The sequence below is a fragment of the Triturus cristatus genome, chromosome 2_2 (genome assembly GCF_964204655.1).
Source record: "Triturus cristatus chromosome 2_2, aTriCri1.1, whole genome shotgun sequence".
NCBI classification, from domain to species: Eukaryota; Metazoa; Chordata; class Amphibia; order Caudata; family Salamandridae; genus Triturus; species Triturus cristatus.
This window is the reverse complement of record NC_140582.1, coordinates 898,838,304-898,860,105: the sequence shown is the minus strand read 5'-3', so window position 1 is coordinate 898,860,105 and position 21,802 is coordinate 898,838,304. Positions and strand designations below refer to the sequence as shown.

At 46.7% G+C, this 21,802-nt stretch overlaps 1 protein-coding gene across 1 annotated transcript in view; it reads left to right on the top strand.

Moving 5' to 3' along the window:
- LOC146862924 (uncharacterized) overlaps nucleotides 1–21,802 on the top strand; it is a 110,355-nt gene that overhangs the window by 63,140 nt on the left and 25,413 nt on the right. The window lies entirely within an intron of this gene.

Genomic DNA, 21,802 nt, shown 5'->3' with positions numbered 1-21,802 from the left:
CTTTGAGCTGCAGGCATGGGAGACAAGAGGACGAAAAATCAGTTACACAGTGTTATGTACCACTATCTCTCAGTACAGGAGCATGATACCAACTCAGCACAACTTCACAGATATGTCTAGCAGAGACAATACAGCATCTCACATAGTACATTAGCATGGGAGAATCATACAAAAATGCATGCAGATATGAGGGTGGACACAGCATCTGCCCATCTCATACACATGCAGGATGCCAGCACAGAAAGCTATGTGTAGGCTGCACACATCTACGATCCAGTTTCAGGGTGAGCAAGACATACATTACATTTCAAAATATTTTTAGGAGCAGACTCATTGTGTCCAACACTGCGCAGCCATCAATGTCCTTGCCCTGTGAATGGCTCACTGTGTCATGGAGGGTACATTGAGGGACATGATCTTACAATCCCACACCGTTCTCACAAGGCCTGTAGTGTGTAATCTACAGGGCTGAGATGGCTCTTTGATGGATAGTCTAGCAAACCACACACATGTTACACTCTGTACATTCAGTGATGTGTCCTTGTCAGATTGGGCACTGACTGTGCAGGCCAGGTGGGCTCACACTGAGGTCCAACGTGTGGCATCAGAAATGTCACATGAAGGGACAAATTGAGAGTGTAAACAGTGCCTACACATTCCAGTCAGTACACATGCTGGTGGAATTGGAAGGGTCTGCACACAATAGTATGGCAATCTGCTGTGTCATAGGTGAATGACCACCAAGAGTGTCACCCTCGGGTATTGAGGTCCTGAGCATAGTGCTGAACTGGAGATGAGGCACATTTTGAGTCAGACACAATTCCATCCCTACCCTCTGGACAGCAACCCCAGCTAAGGCCACATATGGGCCTTTGAAGGACATCAGGGACCCACATAGCCATTCACACAAGCAATCACAGTCCTGACTCCTGCATTACCAACTTGCTGCGTCACTGTATGGCTGACAAGACAATACATGTCCCTCCAATTTTGATGTGCAGGCAGGGAAACGTCTGAAATGGGCTGCACACCCCTTTGCCCTGGAGACAGCATGCTAGGCAGTGCATGACACAACTTCACACTTTCAGGCACATACTGCAGCAGATCAACGTCATGTGTGCACTCCCTGCACTCTCACTTCCACTCTGAAACACTTACCATGACATTTGGAGCACCATATAGCCTCCCATACTGTGTGAGCACCTCGTCCACCAGGACCTCCAGCTCCTCGGTGGTGAAGGGACTGGCCCGCATCTTCTCAGTCCTCACCATCACTGGGTCCAGGAGACAGGAGCAGCAGAAGTTGGTGGTGAGGGGTGTCAGGCAGCAGGCTCTGGAGACAGGAGCTGCAGCAGTTGTGTGTCAGGGGTGTCAGGCAGCAGGCTCTGGAGACAGGAGCAGCAGCAGTTGGTGGTGAGGGGTGTCATGCAGCAGGCTCTGGAGACAGCAGCAGCAGCAGTTGGTGGTGAGGGGTGTCAGGCAGCAGGCCCTGGAAGCTGTGGAAATGTGAGGCTCTCTCCCACACATATATATCCCCCTGGGATAGTTTCAGTGGTTCTAAGCTGCTGCAATTGGTGTTCCAGTTCAGCCATTTTTAAATGCATCCAATGACCGGCTCCATGGTGGCGGAGCACGCCTACTGCGATTTTCAAAATTGCATTAGTCTACTGCGATTGCGGTTCCCATTGGCTGTAAGGGCTTGGGCAGTGGCGATGACACACCGCCGGGGCCAGGCGGTATCTACCACAATATAGCTGCCATACATTTGAGCCAGTGACCATGATTTGGGTGGAGGAGCATACCAACCACCATTTGGCAATACACATATCACTACCGCGAGTGTGGTTTTGGCGGTGACACACCACAGGGGTCAGGCGGTAGTTACCACGATATGGCTGCCATACATTGCTAAGAATGACCGTGACTTGTGTGGCGGTGTACTTTGACAGCACCTATGGACACATCATGCTGTGTCAATGGTCAATGGGCAGTTCTCAACAGTGCACAGTGGCCACATGATCAATGGCACATGATTGCGCACACAATGGCAATGTAACATTAATCCCACTGCAAACTACACATGTCATGTTTGTGTATATGATTTTAAACATTGGCATGTACTCCCTCACATGTCACTTGTGACATTGCTGGGCATGTTCACAGAACAGTGTTGTGATGGACTCTCCAATGGGTACACATGTTAATGTGTTAAAGGGCAGAGCAACTCACAGTGATAAATGTCTGACTACACAATGTGTATAGTTGACTGTCTACTTTTCGTGGCTCATGCATGCATTGTTTACGCACAGACTGGGCTCATTGTGTTGTTGATGTGTGCCCGGTTCGACTTATGCAAGAAGGTGTGGCAGGTACAGCAACTAGGTATGAGACAGTAGTGTTGCTGTTTCACAAATATGCTGTCGGAACTACTCTCAGGGCTGCACATGTAAGACGTGGACAGATCCCTTTGGGCATTCACATAGTCAGATATTGTTTGGGAGGTGCTAGCTGTGTGAAAAGTGGACAGGTGTATGGATGGTGTAGCAGAAGGTGTCCCTACATGTAAGTTGTGCTGTAAGCTGAACTTTGATGCTAGTCATTGTGGCGTTGTGTCAGTCAAAACATAAGATGTCGGACACATCTCCTGGTGGATTCCATTGACATGTGTCCCCTTTCATCTCACCTAGGAGGAGGAAAAATGTGCATCATCCTTACACAGTGCTGGCAGACATGGAGGATGAGGAGGTCATATGGAATTCCATCTGGATCGACCCACCCTACAAGACCTATGTGCTATGTTGGAGCCCCACCTGCAGCCTCGCAGGACATATCCGAGTGCTTTCACACCAACGTCTAAGGTGATGACGGCCCTGCATTTTTTTGCTTCTGGATCATTCCAGTACACGGTGTCCAGCGCAGGTGGGATGTCGCAACCTATGTTCAGCATGGTGCTGCGTGATGTCCTGGCCGCTATGATGATCTACAAGGACAGATATATCCATTTCCCCAGGAGGCATGAATTGGCGGCTGTGAAGGGAGATTCATCCCCAATGTTGTTGGTGCCATTGACTGCCCACATGTTGGCCTGGTTCCACCACAGGCATGTTAGCACATCTACAGGAACAGGAAGCATTTCCATTCCATCAATGCACAAGTGGTGTGCCAGGTGGGTATGATCATCTCACATGTCTGTGACGAATTCCCTGGCTCGGCCCATGACTTGTGCATCATGCGTAACAGCATTGTGCCACAGCTGATGGATAATCTGCTTCCGGAGCATGCATGGATTGTGGGTGAGTACGAAGAGTCAGGTAGCGTGCTGTATGTGTGACATGCTGTCCACTGCCACAGTTATATTAAAAAATCAGTTGGGTATCTCACACCTACGTGACTCTGCATATCCCAACCAGCCTTGGTTGCTGAGCCCACTGCGGAATCCCAGGACCCCGGCTGAAGACCGCTACAATGATGCCCATTGGAGGACACGTTGTGTGGTAGAGCATACTTTCGGTCTCCTGAAGTCATGTTTTTGCTGCCAGGACAAGACCTGAGGTACACTAATGTACTCGCCCAAAAAGGTGTGTCAGATTGTAGTTGCATGCTGCATGCTTCATAACCTGGCCTTGCACAAGGATATCCCCCTGCTCCTGGATGTTGATGAACAGCCAAGGCCCCCGCCTGCTAACCAACCTATGTCCAGTGACGAGTATAGTGGAGAGGAGGAAGGTGTCGACCTGCGTCAACAGCTCCTCAACCGCTACTTCACTTGAAGGTGAGTGACAATGTACAACAGAGCCATTGTATGCTGATGTCATGGCTGTTGGAAAGGTGTATGTGAGCTTTGTGACTGCAGGCTGTTGTTGACTCAGTGCTGGGTGTCAATATTCCTGGGACAGGGTAGTTTGGCACAGATACAGGATGTTCAGGTCGGTATTGTTGCTTATTGTAATGTGTGCAGATTGGAGTGCCTAGATGACAAGTGTTGTGTGATGGCTGTGATGCCACCACCTGACTAGTGAATATTGTTCTGTTGTGTTTTCCTAGGTCCCTTCAGCCTCTCCTTGCCTACAATCTGTACTCCAGGTACATTGTAATCATGGTGAAGACTGCACATCCTGTAATAAACACGGAGCAGACACAACGGTGTGTGTGTGTAAGGAGTGTTTATTTAAATTGGTACATGTGACAGGGGAGTGAATATTTACAAAAAGGTGAATAGTGAAGCAACGAGTTGTCAGTGATGGTAGATGAGACAATCGAGTAGTCACCAGACCCAGTCCAACAGACGGATGCCATTTCCAAGGCAGTGTGGGGAAGGACAGTCAACAAAGTCAATGCAATGGTGAAGAGGGTTGCCATCATAGCTGGCTCCTTGACTGGCGTTTGGCAGGTGCTTTGCCACGGGTTCCTCCCTCGGATTTCTTTGGACGGCCCCTTTGTCGTTTTGTTGGGGCGTCATCTGCTGTGGGGCCAGTGGGGTCTGAGGAGTCTCCCTTCTCTGCGCCCGCATGGGAGGATGTAGAATTGTCATCCTGCGGGCGACCGGAGGGAGGTGGATGTTTTGGTTGTGCCGCAGGGGTGTCCCTCAGAACCGCCACTAGCTGGCCCAAGAGGTCCACAATTTGGCCCATGTGGGTGTCGATTGACGTCAGCAGCAGGCGGAGCTCACCTGAATCTTCTTCAGCCCTACCCTTTGTCCCTGGGCCCGTTCGTAGGCCCCAAGGACTCTGTTGATGTTGTCCAGGGCTTCAGTCCCAGTGTCCTGTTGGCTTCGACTGACCCTTGCCATCCCACCTGCCCTGCTGCCACGGACCTGTTGCCTCACCACTGTAGGCACCTGCCTACTCTCCATGCCCTCCTCAGTTGGTGGGGTGGGGTGGTCATCCTCTGGGGCAGAGAGGGTGTTTCAGGCAGCAAAGGTGGTGATGGTGGTGGTGGTGGAGGCCGCACAGGTCGTTACAGCAGTGGTCAGCGTAGATGGTGTTGTTGTGGTGGGGGAACAGTGGGGTCCTGGGACCTGTTGCACCCTGGCACACCAGCTTCGAGCTCCGCGTCCCCAAAATCTAGGGGGTCCTCATCCGAGAGTCCATGTTCCGGGGGTGGAGACTGGCCCTGCAGGTTGATGTTGTCGTCCTCTGCAGTCAGCTGTTGGTCACCTGTGGGACAGCGGGGAAATGGTCATTGACGTACAACCGTTAAAGCTTTGTGGTCGATGTATCTTATTTACTGGTTATGCAACATCCAGTTAACTATTTCACACATTAGATGTCTGCACAGTGATGTGCATCATGACATGATTTCAAGGTACATTCATAAAATTTCCATGGTGTGACATGTCGATGGATACCATCCTCCACATGTAGATTCTGTGATTACGAGGACATGTTGTCATCTGACAACTGGCGGCAATATAACTTGATGTGAGGCATCTTTGCTGGTTACTCTGCCTGGCAGGCATTACATTTGCGCATGTACTAGGCATTGTCATCCGATGCATACATTTGTCATGTCCTGGGCTTAGATTTATTGGTTCGACAGACCATGCTTGGTTTGTTTTCATATGGCCCTTCAAGCCCAGCCCCCATGTAACTTACAGATAGCATTCAGTGCTGTGCATGTTTGTGCCCTGATTTGCTTTGAGATGGGATTTCTTGAGTCACACTTCTGTTTCTGTGACAGTTACATACGCTTAGCTGTCTGCACACTGTAAGTGGCAATTGTATCTGTGTAAACTTTGGTGGGATGTGAGGGCTGGTGTTGTCATTTGGCGCCATGCTTTTTGAGAGGAATGGCGGGGTGCATGCACTGTCTACTTGCCTGTTCTGTTGTCACATTTTTGTGGAATTTGTGATACATCTCTCTGGGTGTGTGGTTGAGTGCTCCATCCTGCTCAGGGGTGAGACAAGAGAGCATAAGATGGCTACCTACTTCTTAGTTTGAAGTGAACAATGCAATGGCTGCCACATGCTTCTTGGTGGGAGAGAGTGCTCCATCCTGCTAAGGGGTGGGACAAGGGGAACTGTTGGGAGTTGTAGTGCTGGCCTCACACACACACACACCCCTCCCTGGGAAGATGCTACATGCTTCTGGATGGGTGAGGAGTGCTCCATTCTCCTAAGCTGGGGAACAAGGGTGAATGGTGGGAGTTGTATTGCAGGCCTCCCACCCCCAAACAGCACAACCTGGGAAGATGGCTACCTACCTGTTCGATGAGGGTGAACAGTGCAATGGCTGCCACATGCTTCTGGGTGGGTGGGGAGTGCTCCATCTTGCTGACATGGGAAACAAGGGTCCCACCCCCAAACGGCCCTCCCTGTGATGATGGCTACCTACCTGTAAGTTTGGCTGGTGTACTACAATGGCTCAACAACAAAAGAGTGTGTCCATCAGATGTGAACAAGTGCAGGGAAAATTAGAAAAGTGAATCACTATGTTTTTAAAAGAACCCTCACTCACCAACCTAGTTGGTGACATGCTTCATCATTGGGTTCCCACCGGAGAGACCGAATGTCTCCCCGGTGTGCTACGACGCCTGAATTACAGCGGAGCAGGTTTTTTGTGTGTAGGTGCAGTGCAAAGGGTGATAGTGTAAGTTTAAAATATGTCACAGTTTCAACCAATAATGAATTTAATAGTGGTAAACCGGACACAGTTAAAATGGTGTGGCGGACGATAGGAACTGGTGATAATTAGACCAGCTACGTCCTAAATCAAGTGCATAGTGAATAAAATGGTCAACATGTTTCTGCTTCTTGCGTCAGTGCACGAAGCATTCGTCAGGACCTAAAGTGAGACCACCACGGCGGTATACGCACGCTAAGGCGTACCCTAACCTGTGGGGTCAGAAACCGCTTGAGACTTACGGTCGAGTTTACCCTTCAGCAATTTCTGAGAGGTTCAGTTGTGATGTTCAATTCAGTTTCACAACATGAGTCCGGGTGGGAGGCGGGACTTATAGTCACACTTACTCCAAAGTCACCAGCCCTCTGCAACACCTATTCGGCCCTCCTGCGGATCCGAGATAGGGGACGCTTTGCGGCTGTAGCGGGGAGGTGGGAGGGCAGGACGCTGGTCCTGGTGTCGGTTTATGTCCCTCCTGCACTGCAACCTTCCACACTTGCGAGCTTAGAGAGGACTTTGTTGGATCTCCCAGAGGGAATGTTGGTGGTGGGTGGCGACTTTAATGCGGTAGGCTCCGGATTGCTTGACAGACACCCGCCAAGGAGCTCGGGGGGGGCTCAGAAATGGCTTCCGGACTTTGTAGATACCCTTGGACTGGTTGATTGTTGGAGACTACTGCATCCCACACAGCGGCAATACACTTTCCATTCCGGGGCGCATGGCAGTCTCTCCAGAATTGATTATGTGCTTACCCTAGCTGCACACGCCTCCTTTGTCTCTGAGGCCAGGCACATGGCACGGGGTATTTCTGACCATTCGCCTGTGTGGATCTGTATGGATGTTGGTAGAGGAATGGGGGGTAGGGTGGCCCCAATTAACCCGTGGTATCTCAGGGACCCTATGACTCGTAGTGCGGTGCTGAAGGCGGTCGATCGTTACTTCCAGGAGAATCTCGGCTCGGTCACGTCGGCTGTGTCTTTGTGGGAAGCGTTCAAAACAGTGCTTAGGGGAGAGGCCCTCTCCTTGATAGTAGCGGCCAAGCGTCGGCGAGACACGGAGGTCGCCCAGATTGAGGCGGAGATCGCGGAATTGGAGCTGGCATTGGAGAGGGAGGTAACGGCGGCGGCGCTGCACAATTTGACCCTTAAGCAGTCGGAGTACAAGGCCCTTGTGACGGACGCGGCCAAAGCCTTGAGTAGGGAACAGCGGGCCGTCTGTACGACGTCGGGGACAAGGCCGGGAAATTAATCGCGTGGCTGGATAAAAAGGAGCGGGTCAATCGTGTTGTGCCGGACCTAGTGACGGAGGATGGCGTCGTTGTCGCGGAGCCGGATGGCATAGTCCAGTGCTTTGCGGATTACTTCCACACGGTCTATGCCTCCGTGTCGGACAGGCCAGTGGGGGATTCGTGTGAACTCCTGCGTGATCTTGCTTTGCCTTGCCTTTCCGACATAGACAGGGACGATCTTGATGGCGATATCACATTCGACGAAATCGTGGGGGCTATCCGTTCGTTACGTTCGGGCAAGGCCTCGGGCCCGAATGGCCTGCCAATTGAGTTCTACAAACTCCGGCCAGATAAGATCGCTCTGCATTTGCGAGCTATGTTCGTGGAGGCGCGGGAGATGGGATGCCTCCCACGCGACCAGCGCCTGGCAACAATCGTGGTCATACATAAAGATGGTAAGCCCAGGAACAGGTGCAGCTCGTATAGGCCGATCTCGCTCCGTAATGCCGAGCCGAAGATCCTCGCTAAAATCCTCGCTAACCGCTTGTTCAGGGTGATCGGTGATCTGATCCACCCTGACCAATCCGGATTCATCCCGCATCGTAACACCGCGTTGAACCTTAGGCGCATCCACGGAGTGATCGCAAGGGTGGGGACGATGCGGGAGCCGGCCATTGTGGCAGCGCTCGACGCAACGATGGCTTTCGATACGGTAGAGTGGGAATACCTGTGGGCTGCGCTTGCGAAATTCGGCTTTGGACCCGGATTTGTGGGCTGGGTGAGACTATTATATGAAGAGCCTCTCGCTAAAGTCGCGGTCAACGGTAGGGCGTCCCGCCCTTTCGGGCTGGGGAGAGGTACCAGGCAGGGCTGTCCTCTGTCACCGCTGTTGTTTGCTCTTGCCCTCGAGCCGCTGGCGGCCTGGATACGATGGCACCCGGAGGTGAGGGGGCTTCGCTGGTCACCTGACCACGAGGACCGCATCTCCCTTTATGCCGATGATATCCTGCTTTATCTCGCTTCACCCCGGAAGTCCCTCATAGTTGTCTGCGACATTTTGACTTCCTTCGGGAGGAATTCGGGACTAACCATTAACTGGGGGAAGTCATATCTGTATGCCTTGTGTGGAGACGTCCCGGTTACCCCGCGGAATTGCCCGATCCAGATCGCCCGGGAGGGTTTCATGTATCTTGGGATTTATATCTCTACCGACCCAACGGTACGGTATGAGAGGAACCTGGTCCCTCCGCTGGCGCGCTTGCCGCGAGATGTAGCAAGCTGGCGGCGGCTGCCGCTTTCCCTCCTTGGCCGTGCAGTGCTATTCAAAATGATGTCTCTTCCCCGTTTTCTCTATGTCCTGCAGAACACCCAGGAGCTGGTTCCGGCCAGATACTTTCGGGAGGTTGAGAGTCTCCAGCGCTCGCTGCTGTGGGACGGCCGTCCGCGTATAGCGATAGCAAAACTAACTCTTCCTTGGTACGATGGGGGTATCGCGCTTCCCGACATCAGAAGATACTATTGGGCCTCCCAGCTGAGTGCGATCAACCATGGAGTCTACGGCCCGGCGCTTAGCCCCGGCTTTGCTATGGACCGGTGGTTGCTGCGTGGGGGTGGCTACTATAGAGCACTTTACTCGAGGCCCCCGGCTGGGTCCCTCACGGGGCCGACCGGGGTGGCGGTGAATGTGTGGAAGACAGTCACGAACTCGTTGGGCTGGAAAGATAGGCTCACCCTCGCCACTCCGTTGTATGACTCAGATATGCTGGGGAAACTTTGGCACTCTAAGGGATTCGAGAAATGGGATCTGATTGGCATCTCCAGGGTGGGTGACCTGCTGGCCAAGGGGCGGATTAAGTCGTTTGACGAACTACGGACGGAATATGTGCTGGAGGGCACGGAATATTTCCGGTATGCGCAGGTGCGCCATGCGCTGCGGTCGGTGCTCGTTGAGGGGGAAAAGGTGCCTGAGTCCTCTCCCTTGGAGGACCGGATCCTGGACGGCCATATGCCGGAGAGCACAATCTCCCTAATTTACAAAAAGCTTGTGAATGTCCGGACCGACCTCCTCATGGGGGTGCGGGATCCGTGGACTAGGGACGGCCTTGAGCTGGACGATGAAGATTGGCAATACGCCGTCTCCTCTCCTAAGGAAGTCGCGATCCCCGCCAGACTACGGCTGGTCCAGCTTAAGATACTGCACAGAGTCTACGTCACTGGGCCCCGGCTGGTTCATATGGGTTTTTCCGAGGATGGGTTATGTAAGAGGGGCTGCGGGGTGGTGGGCACCTTTCTACATATCATATGGGAGTGTGGTGTGATTGCGGACTTTTGGAAGCGGATCCACGTTGTGATGCAGGAGGTCACGGGTATAGTACTGCACCCAGAGGCGCGGCGCTGTCTTTTGAATGTGTGGGGTCCTACAGATTATGACGCAGCGCAGACTCAATGGGCGACCCTAGGCAATATGGTGGCTAAGCGAGATATAGCACGACTGTGGGGATCTCATAGCCCGCCCACCCTGGATGCATGGAAGGACAACATGGACTGGAGCATGTTTCGGGAGAAAACGGTGTATAGTGCACGGGGGAGGCCTAAGAAATGGCATAAGGTATGGGGAAGTTGGAACCAATATAGGGGAGGCATATGTCTGCCTCCTGCCATTGAACCGCCAGAGGAGCAACTTTCCCCCTAGCCTCACTTCCGACTTGGGTCTTTCTGATGCACCTCCGTTAGAATGTTAGTGCCTCTGCTCTCCCTCATCCTCCCCATCGGTGGCTTTGATTTGATGTTGGAAATGGGGCCGCGCCCCCGCTGGGAACTGGCACGAATTTGTGGTGTATACTGCCTTGCTTGTTGTGTTTATTGTAGGTAGTTTTCAAAAATTGAACCTTTGTCATTATCCTGCATTAGAGCTATGGAGGACTTCACGTGTTGACTGAATAGCTGTGTATCTGATTTATGCGAATAAAGGTTTTAAAAAAAAAAAAAAAAGAATCTGAAAAGTGGATTCATAATGTGTCAGTCTGTAAAAGTGTTTATCACTTGACAAAAAAAAGAGTAGTAAGTGTGCTTTCAAATTGGCAAAGAAATTTCGTTTTGTGACTAATGTGAAAACATGACTCTGTGTGCATATAGGAATTACAGGCAGATATTTATTGCGTATTGCTCTGGAGATTTCACAGTTGCATTAGATGGAGAGGGGGAGCCATTTTTTGGTGGAGAAGCAGACTCTTAGCACACACCTAGCTGCTTACCCTGTGGAATCATGCACAGTATTCACAAGCGAGTGGGGTTTGAGGTTTCAGTCAGTAATGCAAATACATTCAGCATCACTAAGGCTGGTTGCCCTTGCTGCAGTCTAGGCAGTCAACCAGGTTACACATGTTGCTGGTCTGAAAAAGCAGTTTGGACATGTGCTTTTTTAAGAATCTGAAAAGTGGATTCATAATGTGTCAGTCTGTAAAAGTGTTTATCACTTGCCAAAAAAAAGAGTAGTAAGTGTGCTTTCAAAATGGCAAAGAAATTTCGTTTTGTGACTAATGTGAAAACATGACTCTGTGTGCATATAGGAATTACAGGCAGAGATTTATTGCGTATTGCTCTGGTGATTTCACAGTTGCATTAGATGGAAAGGGGGAGCCATTTTTTGGTGCAGAAGCAGACTCTTAGCACACACCCAGCTGCTTACCCTGTGGAATCATGCACAGTATTCACAAGCGAGTGGGGTTTGAGGTTTCAGTCAGTAATGCAAATACATTCAGCATCACTAAGGCTGGTTGCCCTTGCTGGAGTGTAGGCAGTCAACCAGGTTACACATGGTGCTGGTCTGAAAAAGCAGTTTGGACATGTGCTTTTTTAAGAATCTGAAAAGTGGATTCATAATGTGTCAGTCTGTAAAAGTGTTTATCACTTGCCAAAAAAAAGAGTAGTAAGTGTGCTTTCAAATTGGCAAAGAAATTTCGTTTTGAAAACAGCAAAAAAAGGCAAATTTTTTTTTTGAAAAATATGTAAATATGTTTACTGTATTATAAAATGTTTTATTAAATATTAATACTTTTTTCTTTTTTTTCAGATTGAGATAGATAATTTTCGAAAACTAGAACCATTTTTAAAGCAATTAAAAAAAAATTTAAATGAATAAATATTTTTTTGAGTGGGTATGGTAAGTCAAAAATATCATGGTCCCTTTTTTCCACTTCTCCACAATCACATTTTCAGTTTTTCTTTGTAGTCTCTCAAGGACCTTGTAATGTGATAATTGATTTTTAGTGTTTTTTAAAAAAAAAAATAATAATTACGCGTACCGTACGCGTACGGTAAAAAAAAAACAATAAAAAGTTTTAAAAACATATATAAAAAATAGATGAAAGGTAAGGTTGGCTCTTAAAAGAGCCGTTGTATTCATGCAGGGACAGAGGAAAGAAAGAATGGGAATATTAGACGGTACGACAAGTGTGCTGATCTATTTTATTGTTCACTAGGGAAATACTGGTCTCCCTATAACAAATTAGATCATGACAAGTGGCGCACCGTATTTCAACCCTCAGAAACCGAGGGTTAATTTCCTGAGGAGAAGAAAAAGGAGATGCTCCCCCCACAGATGAAGGGCTCACCTGACCTGCAGAAGAAGGACTCGGCACTGCAGATGATGGTCCAGGCTGAGCTGCTGTGGATGTGCTTGGTTGATTTACTGAAGGGTTACCTTCAGTAAGTCGAGCATGTGTCCTTCTGTGTACATCCTTAAGGTGTCTCATCATGGTGTGATTCCCGAAGGAATACTTCCTGTCGGGATTCCCTCTTGAAAGTACACGGCCACACAGCTTACAAGTCACTAAGGGTGCATTTACCTTTTTGCTGGCCCTCTGGAAAAGAAAAATACTCCCATATGAAAGAGGTCTTTTGTGTCCTCGCTCTCTGCCTCAAGGTAGTGCTGCTAGCCTCACTCTCAGAAGGGCTCTGCTGTTCTGCCATCGTATCACAAAGACAACCCAGCTCCTTCTCCTAAGGGATCACAAGCAGAAATGAGGGGAATGGGTGTGGTGTAGGAGAGTTCTAGAACTGAAAGTAGTTTCAACCAATCAAAAGTTGTGTTTCATGATGACATGACCAACCGTACGCTTACGGTGCGCTTACGGTGCGCTTACGGCAAAAGTACGCATGCGCGTAAAAAAGACACGCGCTTGCGCGCATGCGCATAACAGTCACTCCCCAACACTTCCGCGTAACGTGCGCGTGTAGCGTACACTCGTACGCGCCCCACGCGCAGTACGCGCGGCTACGCAAATTGCGTAACTATACGCAAACAGCGTAGATAAATTACTGACATTGCGTAAACCGTACGCTCACCGTAAGCTTACCGTACGCGCACTAAAAAAAAAATAAAAAATATATATATATTTTCAAAGTTATACTAATATATCTTACCTGTTTGGTAAAAAAAAAAAAAAAATCTTGCAATATTGCAGATTTTAAAGAAAAAAAACATAGTGTTTTAAGAGAATAAAAAGTTAAAAAAAAACTTGTTTTTTTAAAAAAAAAACACATTTAATATAAGAATTTATAAAAAATAAAAAAAAAAATCAATAAAAAAAAATATGGGAATCACATATGTTATAGCTAAGAATTAGCATTTAAAAAACCATACAAATTCACTGAAAAAACCATGGGTTTCACACACGTTATAGTTAGAAATTAGCATTTAAAAAACCTTGCAAATTCACTGAAAAAACCATAGGTTTCACACATGTTATAGTTAGGAATTAGCATTTAAAAAACCTTGCAAATTCAGTGAAAAAACCAAAGGTTTCACACATGTTATAGTTAGCTGGACATTTCACTTGTAAAAAACCAATGAAATTCCCCCGTTATAGTTAGTTCAGCTAACTATAACTCGCGCGCCCGTAATGCACTGCTGATGACGTCACATATTACATCACTCATGACATGGTCACTGACATCACTCATGACATCACTGATGACATCTCAAATGACATCACTGATGACATCACTGATGACATCATCCTTGTGATAGAGTGGCAGACCTTCTCTTCCCCTAATATAACCTTTGATACACACATTCAAAAATAGAGACTGAAATTTTCAAAACAATGGACATACCAATACCAGTTACAAGAACCTCTTAAGTAATTCTAAGAACCACATACACATCCACTCATTCACCAACAGTCCTATACAGTCACTCATACATGCACTCACTCATCATATGTACTCATACACCTATACATCCTGTTACACAATGCCACTCATCCATAGAGTTACTCACACATACTCACTCATGCTAATAAAGAAACAAACATACATTTATTAGCTTATACAGTTATACACACACCACCACACTTACTTCTACGGAAACTTAAACATACTTAGTCTTATAAACAATCACTTATAGAAACACATACTTATTCATACAGGAACTCTTTCAATCTCTCACTCTCACATATACTCACTTATATACACCAATCGTCACATATACTAGTTTAAAACATATGTAGTTACTCATAAAGACACTATTGAGACAGTCATTCACTCACTAACACAACCATTCACACACTCATCCACCCATACAGTCCTGCACACATGCTGTCTTCAACACATACAAAGAGTGAATCACTCATTGATGCACCTATGCACTACATAATACCCCCCACCGAACCATACAGACACTTAGACTGATACTCAAAAAAACAACTAATAACCTATATAGACACCCATGAAGCTACTCACCAACCCATGCAGCCACTTATACACAAAGTGAGAGACTGATACAGATATTTTCATATTTAAACATTACTCAGTAAGCCATGTATTCACTATGATACACTTAATCAGTCAGTAACACAATACATTTTTCAAAAACAAAGCATCCATTTAGACACTTATATACCCATTTATTCTTCCATTGACCTTGAGTTATACATATATAAAACATATTTAATTTTCAGAAAAACACACATTCACTGGATGATGTCATCAGTGATGTCATCAGTGATGTCATTTGAGATGTCATCAGTGATGTCATCAGTGATGTCAGTGACCATGTCATGAGTGATGTAATATGTGACGTCATCAGCAGTGCATTGCGGGCGCGCGAGTTATAGTTAGCTGAACTAGCTATAACGGGGGAATTTCATTGGTTTTTTACGAGTGAAATGTCCAGCTAACTATAACATGTGTGAAACCTTTGGTTTTTTCACTGAATTTGCAAGGTTTTTTAAATGCTAATTCCTAACTATAACATGTGTGAAACCTATGTTTTTTTCAGTGAATATATATATATATCTATATATATCTATATATATATATATAAATATATATATATATATATGTATATATATATATATATATATATATATATATATATATATATATATATATATATATATATATATATATATATATATCCACTGAAAAAACCATAGGTTTCACACATGTTATAGTTAGCTGGACATTTCACTCGTAAAAAACGATTGAAATTCCCCCGTTATAGTTAGTTCAGCTAACTATAACTCACGCGACCGCAATCCACTGCTGATGACGTCACATATTACATCACTCATGATGCCGGTTGTACGATGCGTACATGGGCTCCCATTGACTGAATGGGTACGTCTTGAACAAGTGCGCCCCTACAGTGGGTACACGTCGGTGCCACCCGCACCGTACGTGCCTGTGTTGGGGAGACCCATAAGTCTCCCCTTGTATCTGAGTCGTAGGGCTGCGGGTGTCAGGGGGTCCTACGCAGACCCCCAAAGTCCGACTCTGGGAGCTTTTGCGAGCCGGACACTCTGGTACGCACAGGCTGTCCGACGCGTGCATCGTACTGGCTCGGTTGTAAATCGCATCCATTGCACGCCACGGTTAGCTTCCGACCGGGACGTACGGAGCGGTTCGGACCCGGAAACGACTCGGTCGGTGAATTTCATGTAGCGCGCATTGTACTTGCTCGCTCGTACAGCTGTACGAGTCGGCTGGAAAACACGCATACGGCTCGTAGTTTTTCTGGCCGAACCCGATTTGGTGCCCTTCCGACCGAGATCGGAATCGGCCCCTCAGTGTCAAAGTGCAAGTGCTCCTTATTGTAAATTGTTGTAATGGTTTAGTGACTCCATGATTGGCTTATTTGATTTACTTGTCAGACCCTAGTACAGTGCACCATGTGTGCCCAGGGTCTGTAAATCAAATGCTGCTGGTGGGCTTGCAGCACTGGTTGTGCCATCCACAGAAGCAGCTTGTAAAATATGGCTCAGGCCTGTGTGCAGTCTGGGACTGTCATGTTGACTTGGCAAGTGCACCCACTTGCCAGTCCCTAAACCTTCCCTTTTCTATATATTAGTCAACACTGAGGTAGGTTCAAGGGCAGGTTGCAGTGTATGTAAAAGGTAGGATATGCCCTGATGTGTGTGGCATCTCCTGATAGTGAATTACAGAAAATTTCGTTTTTCACTATTGCAAGGCTACCTGCTCCCATAGGCCAGAATGGGCAGTTTGATTATAACATCTTATAATCCTAACTGACCCAGGGAACAAGGTAGAAATTCGATTTTAGTATGCCTGAACTCAGAATGTTAAAATACATCTTTTAGTGAGGGTGATTTTTACATTCTGGGTCCGATTCCGATCCGGGTCGGAAGTGCACCGGACGCGATGCGGACGGAAAAACTACGAGCCATATGCGTGTTTTCCGGCCGACTCGTACAGCTGTACGAGCGAGCAAGTACGATGCTAGCTATGTGAAATTCACTGACCGAATCGTTTCCGGGTCCGAACCACTTCGTACGTCTCGGTCGGAAGCTAACAGTGGCATGCAATCGATGCGATTTACGACCTAGCCAGTACAATGCACGCGTCGGACAGCCTGTGCGAGCCAGAGTGTCCGGCTCGCAAAACGTCCGGGTGGTTGCCTTTGGAGGTCCGTGTCGGACCCCCTGACACATGCAGCCCTACGACTCAGACACAGGGGGAGACCCATGGGTCTCCCCAACACAGGCATGTACGGTGCAGATGGCACCGACGCATACCCACTGTAGGGGGCGCTCATGTCCGCGACATACCCATTCAGTCAATGGGAGACCATGTACGCGTCGTACGACCGGCTCCCACTGACTCCTATGGGAGTCTGACCGAACCGAGTCTGGCAGCATACGGCCGCATCGTACTCGCACATTCGAACTGCAGGCCTCCGGCGTGCTTTCCGACCCGGATCGGGATCGGCCCCTCAGTGTTTGAAAATACCACTTTTAGAAAGTGACTATGTTCTTGCCTAACCATCCTGCATGCCTCTGCTATGTATGTGAATTCCATGTCTGGTTTGTGAGTGACAGGGGGCTGGAGAGAGCCTTGGCTCCAGCAGTCTGATGGGTCAGGGCTGGGCTGAATTGGACCTGCATTGAATCGAGAGTGGGGGGGATGGAGATTTCCTTTCACTGACCTGAGCCCTCATAGAATAGAGAGTAGGGAGAGGAGAATTCCTTTCAGCTACCTGGGCCAGGTCTGCTTTCAACAATGCTATCTCCACCTCCTGTCAGGAAGCTGCGCAGAACTGGTTTTGGCTGGGCACAGGCACCCACTGCCTTCAGAGGACAAAGGATTTACTGGAATAAAATTTGGGGCCCAGACCCCAGAACTTTAGATCACTCCTGGGAATCAAGGCAAAACTTTGCCAAGGAGAAGAACCAAAGAAGCTGCAGGAGGAGACTGCCCCTGTGCTGTGCTATTTCTGGGGTTGGCCTGCAGTGGTAACTTTATTTGCCAAAGAAAGGGGAAGAGGACGTTTGTGAACTTTTCATCATCTTGAAGAAGAGTCTCCAAGGGAATGAAGTGTGCTTGCCTCCTGCCTGAAGTCTCAAGGATATAGGACTTCAACACAAGCTCCCCTGAATTCCCTTCCTTGGAATTCTACCTGGAGAGAGGTGCCTGCTGTTGTTTGGGCCCTCTGAGAAGACTGCGTGTCGCTGGGAGCTGGAAGCACAACGCAACGAGAAGTGTGTCGCCGCCGCAGCAGTTGCCATTGCATCGCTGAAGAAGCGCGCCACCACCGCAGCTGTTTGACGTCGCATCACCGACGAAGCGTGTCGCATCACCGGATAAGCGTGTCGCGGCCGCAGAGGTCGCTGCCGCATCACCGGAGAAGCGTGTCGCAGGGCTTGTAGTGGCTCAGAAGTTACAGAGTTCACCACATGGCCGTCGGGTGTACACGCATTGCATTCAATGTTGTCGCATCGCATCAAAGGCGCCATTTTGTCGCATCACACCGGATCGTCTCATCGCATTGACGCGCCATCTTGACGTATCATAACTGGAGCGCAGTAAGAAACCGACACACCACCTCCTCTCCGGTAAAGAACTGACGCATCACTTCCCCTGCGCTGCAGTAAGAAACCGACGCATCACCTCCCTCGAAGCAAGGAACCGACGCATCATCTTCCCTGCGACCCTTTTTGTTTGTATTGCGTGACGCATACAAGGTACTTTGAGAGTAAAATGTCGCATTTACCATCTACATTGAACTGAGCTATTTCTACCATTTTAAAGACTTATTCTGATTACTGTATTGTGGATTTTGTTGCTTGGTCTTGTGTTAAGTCTAGTAAGGATTACTTATTTTTCTAAACTGGTGTGGTGTCCATTTGTAGTGTTTTCACTGTATTACTGTATGTGTTCACAAATGCTTTACACACTGCCTCTGAGATAGCCTGTCTGTTCGTGCCACGCTACCAAGGGGGTGAGTAGGGGTTATCCAGGATTGTACCCCCCTTTCCCTGACTAAAATCAAGGGCCCCTAATTGATCAAAGGTACCTAACTCTGCCAACTAGAGACCCCCAATTCTAACATTGGGGGTCAGCGGTGAGGATTTGGACTTGCATTTGTGACTCATATACAGTGATTGGTGTACACTACTAGTGAGCGCAGACCATAACGCGACCACATAAATTTTTGGAAGAATTCTCCTTGGAACTTCTTTTTGCTTTTTGAGAACTGCCAACTGTTTTCACCATGAGCAAAGCAGCATCCATTGCATCTGCTGACAGTGATTTTGAAGAAGATAAGATTGACACCTACACTGTGTCTTACCTCAAAGCTGGTTGCAGGAAATTTCAAATCTCTATGAAAGGCCGCACCAGGAAAGACAAATACCAAAAGGCGCTGAAGGCCTGGGTAGAATCTAGGAATGCCAGTGAGCATCCTGAGGAGCCTAGGGAGGAGGCAGAAATTTAGATGGGCAGCTAGAGGGGTCAGTGGGCCTGGATGGGAGGAAAGTGCCTTCCAGAGCAGGCAGCAGTGTTTCTTCAAAGGACCTGTCCCCAAGAGAGTTGGAGGACAGGGAGAGAGTGCATAAGATGGCCAAGCTCCAACTAGGTGGTCAGATGGAGTTGGAGAATGAGAGGTTGGCCTTGGAGGAAAAAAGAATGCATTTGGCGCATGAGAGGATGTTGAGAGAATTGGAATTGAAAGCTACAAGTTTGGAAATTTCTCCCTCTGGTGGCAGCGCCCCATCCGTGCCTGAAGAAACAAGAGTTTTTATTCCCAAGGATGTCATTAAGGAGTTTCATAAGAATGAAGATATTGGGCAATGGTTTAAGGTCTATGAGGTAGCTATGACCTTCCACCGGGTCCCTGAGAAGGATTGGGGAGCAGGGTTGTGGGGGCAGTTCCTCAGTGATGGGCGGGATACCTTATTGGATTTGCCTTCTGAGGATCGGAATTCTTATGTGCCCATGAATGAAGCCTTAATGGCCAGGTATGAGTTGACCCCTGAGTTTTATAGACAAAGGTTTAGGAGTTGCAAGAAACTGGATTCTAGAACTTGGGTAGAATATGTGACTTTTTTTTGCAGAGCATTTGATGGTTGGGTGAAGGGTAGCAAAGTGAATGATTAGCAGGAGCCCCATGATTTGTTTGCATGGGAGCACTTGTCTAGTAATTGTTTTCCAGAGATACACCTGCACCTTATTGATAGCAGGCTGACTAACCCTAGGAAGCTTGCTGAGGAGACGGACCACTGGGTTAACCCCCGGATCCACGGTAAGTAGTCTAAATATCGAATTTTGTATATCGATATACAGAAATATCAAGTTTAATATATCGATGGGATTAAACCTCGATGTTCTGTATTTCGATGTAAAAAATAAAGATTTTAAGTGTAATCAAAAATATCGAAGTATGTAATATCGAATGAAAAAATATTGTTCTGTGAAAATATCGTCAAAGTATGATATTTGTGTTTTTTTAATGTGTTTGTAGTGCTATATTATTTAAATAATGTTAAAAAAATGTATATGTATAATATTTTTTAGGAGCGGGATGTAGGGTTAATAGGGGATAAGGGTGGGGAGAGTTTTAAAAATATGGGTATAAATATATTATAAATTCATAAATATAAAATTTATTTTTGAAATTTAAATGTAGAATTTAGAAATATATTTTTAGCAGTGGGTTGTTTGGTTTATAGGGGATAAGGGTGGGGAGTATTTTAAATAATGTTTTAAAAAATTACATAAATATTAAAAATTAATGATTTAATTTGCAATGTAAATTTTGAGTTTAAAAATATTTTTTTAGTAGCAGGATGTTGAGTTTATAGGGGATAAGGGTGGGGAGTGTTTTAAAAATATTTTTTAAAATATATTAATAATTTAAAAATTATACATTTAAATTGAAATTACAATTTTGAATTGAAAAATTGAAAAAAACATCACATGTTATAAATCATATTTTATGAGTGGCATGTTGTGGGTATAGGGGTTAAGGGTGGGGAGTGCTGTTAAATAATGTTTAAAAATATAATAAAAATTGATAAATAAACAATTAAATATTTATATATACATTTTAATTTTAATTTTAATAAGAGTGAAGTTGTGTTTATCGGGGAGAAGGGTGTGTCTTGTTAAAATAACATTTCATCAAATATTTAAATGCATTGTATAAATTTTAAAATATATTTTGAAAAGTGGGATGTTGGTTTTATAGTGGATAAGGGTGGGGAGTGTTTACAAAATATATATACAATATTATTATTTTGCTCTATTTAAAGAATTGATGTATTTAATTAACATTTTTCATTACATTTTAATTACATTGTTAATTAAAAAAATAATTTTTTTCAGACCGAGACGTACGAAGCGGTTCGGACACGGAAACGACTCGATTGGTGAATCTCACGTAGCTCGCATCGCACTTGCTCGCTCGTACAGCTGTATAAGTCGGCCAGAAAACACGCGTATGGCTCGTAGTTTTTCGGGCTGGATCGCGTTCGGTGCCCTTCCGACCCGGATCGGAATCGGCTCCTGAGTGGAGTGGGAATAGTAAATCAATTAAGTTTAGTGTCCACCACCTACCCCAATTTAATAATGATTGGAGTGGGAATAGTAAATTAATTAAGTTTAGTGTCCAGCGCGTACATCAATTTAATACTGACTGGAGTGGGAATAGTAAATTAAGTTTAGTGTCCAGCACCTATAATAATTTAATACTGACTGTACTGGGAATCATAAATTAATTAAGTTTAGTGTCCAGCACCTAACCCAATTTAATCCTGACTGGAGTGGGAATAGTAAATTAATTAAGTTTAGTGTTCAGCACCTACCCCAATTTAATACTGACTGGAGTGGGAATAGTAATTTAATTAGGTTTATTGTCCAGCACCTACCCGAATTTAGGTGCCGATTCGGATCCTGGAAAAATTTCCCCCGTCCGAATTGAATCTGGACTTTTTTCTGTCCGAATCGTACAAGTAGCGTACAAACTGCCAAGTACGATTCGCATGGGAAAAACTCCATACGAATCACATCGGGAAAATTTCCCCAGACGTCCTTGGGTCGGAAATTGTGTCCGACACATCCCCGGACGATTTACCGTACGAATCGGAAAAATGAAGTCCGACCGCGCAAGTACGATCACTCCCCTCCTTTCGATTTCACAACTGTATGGATATA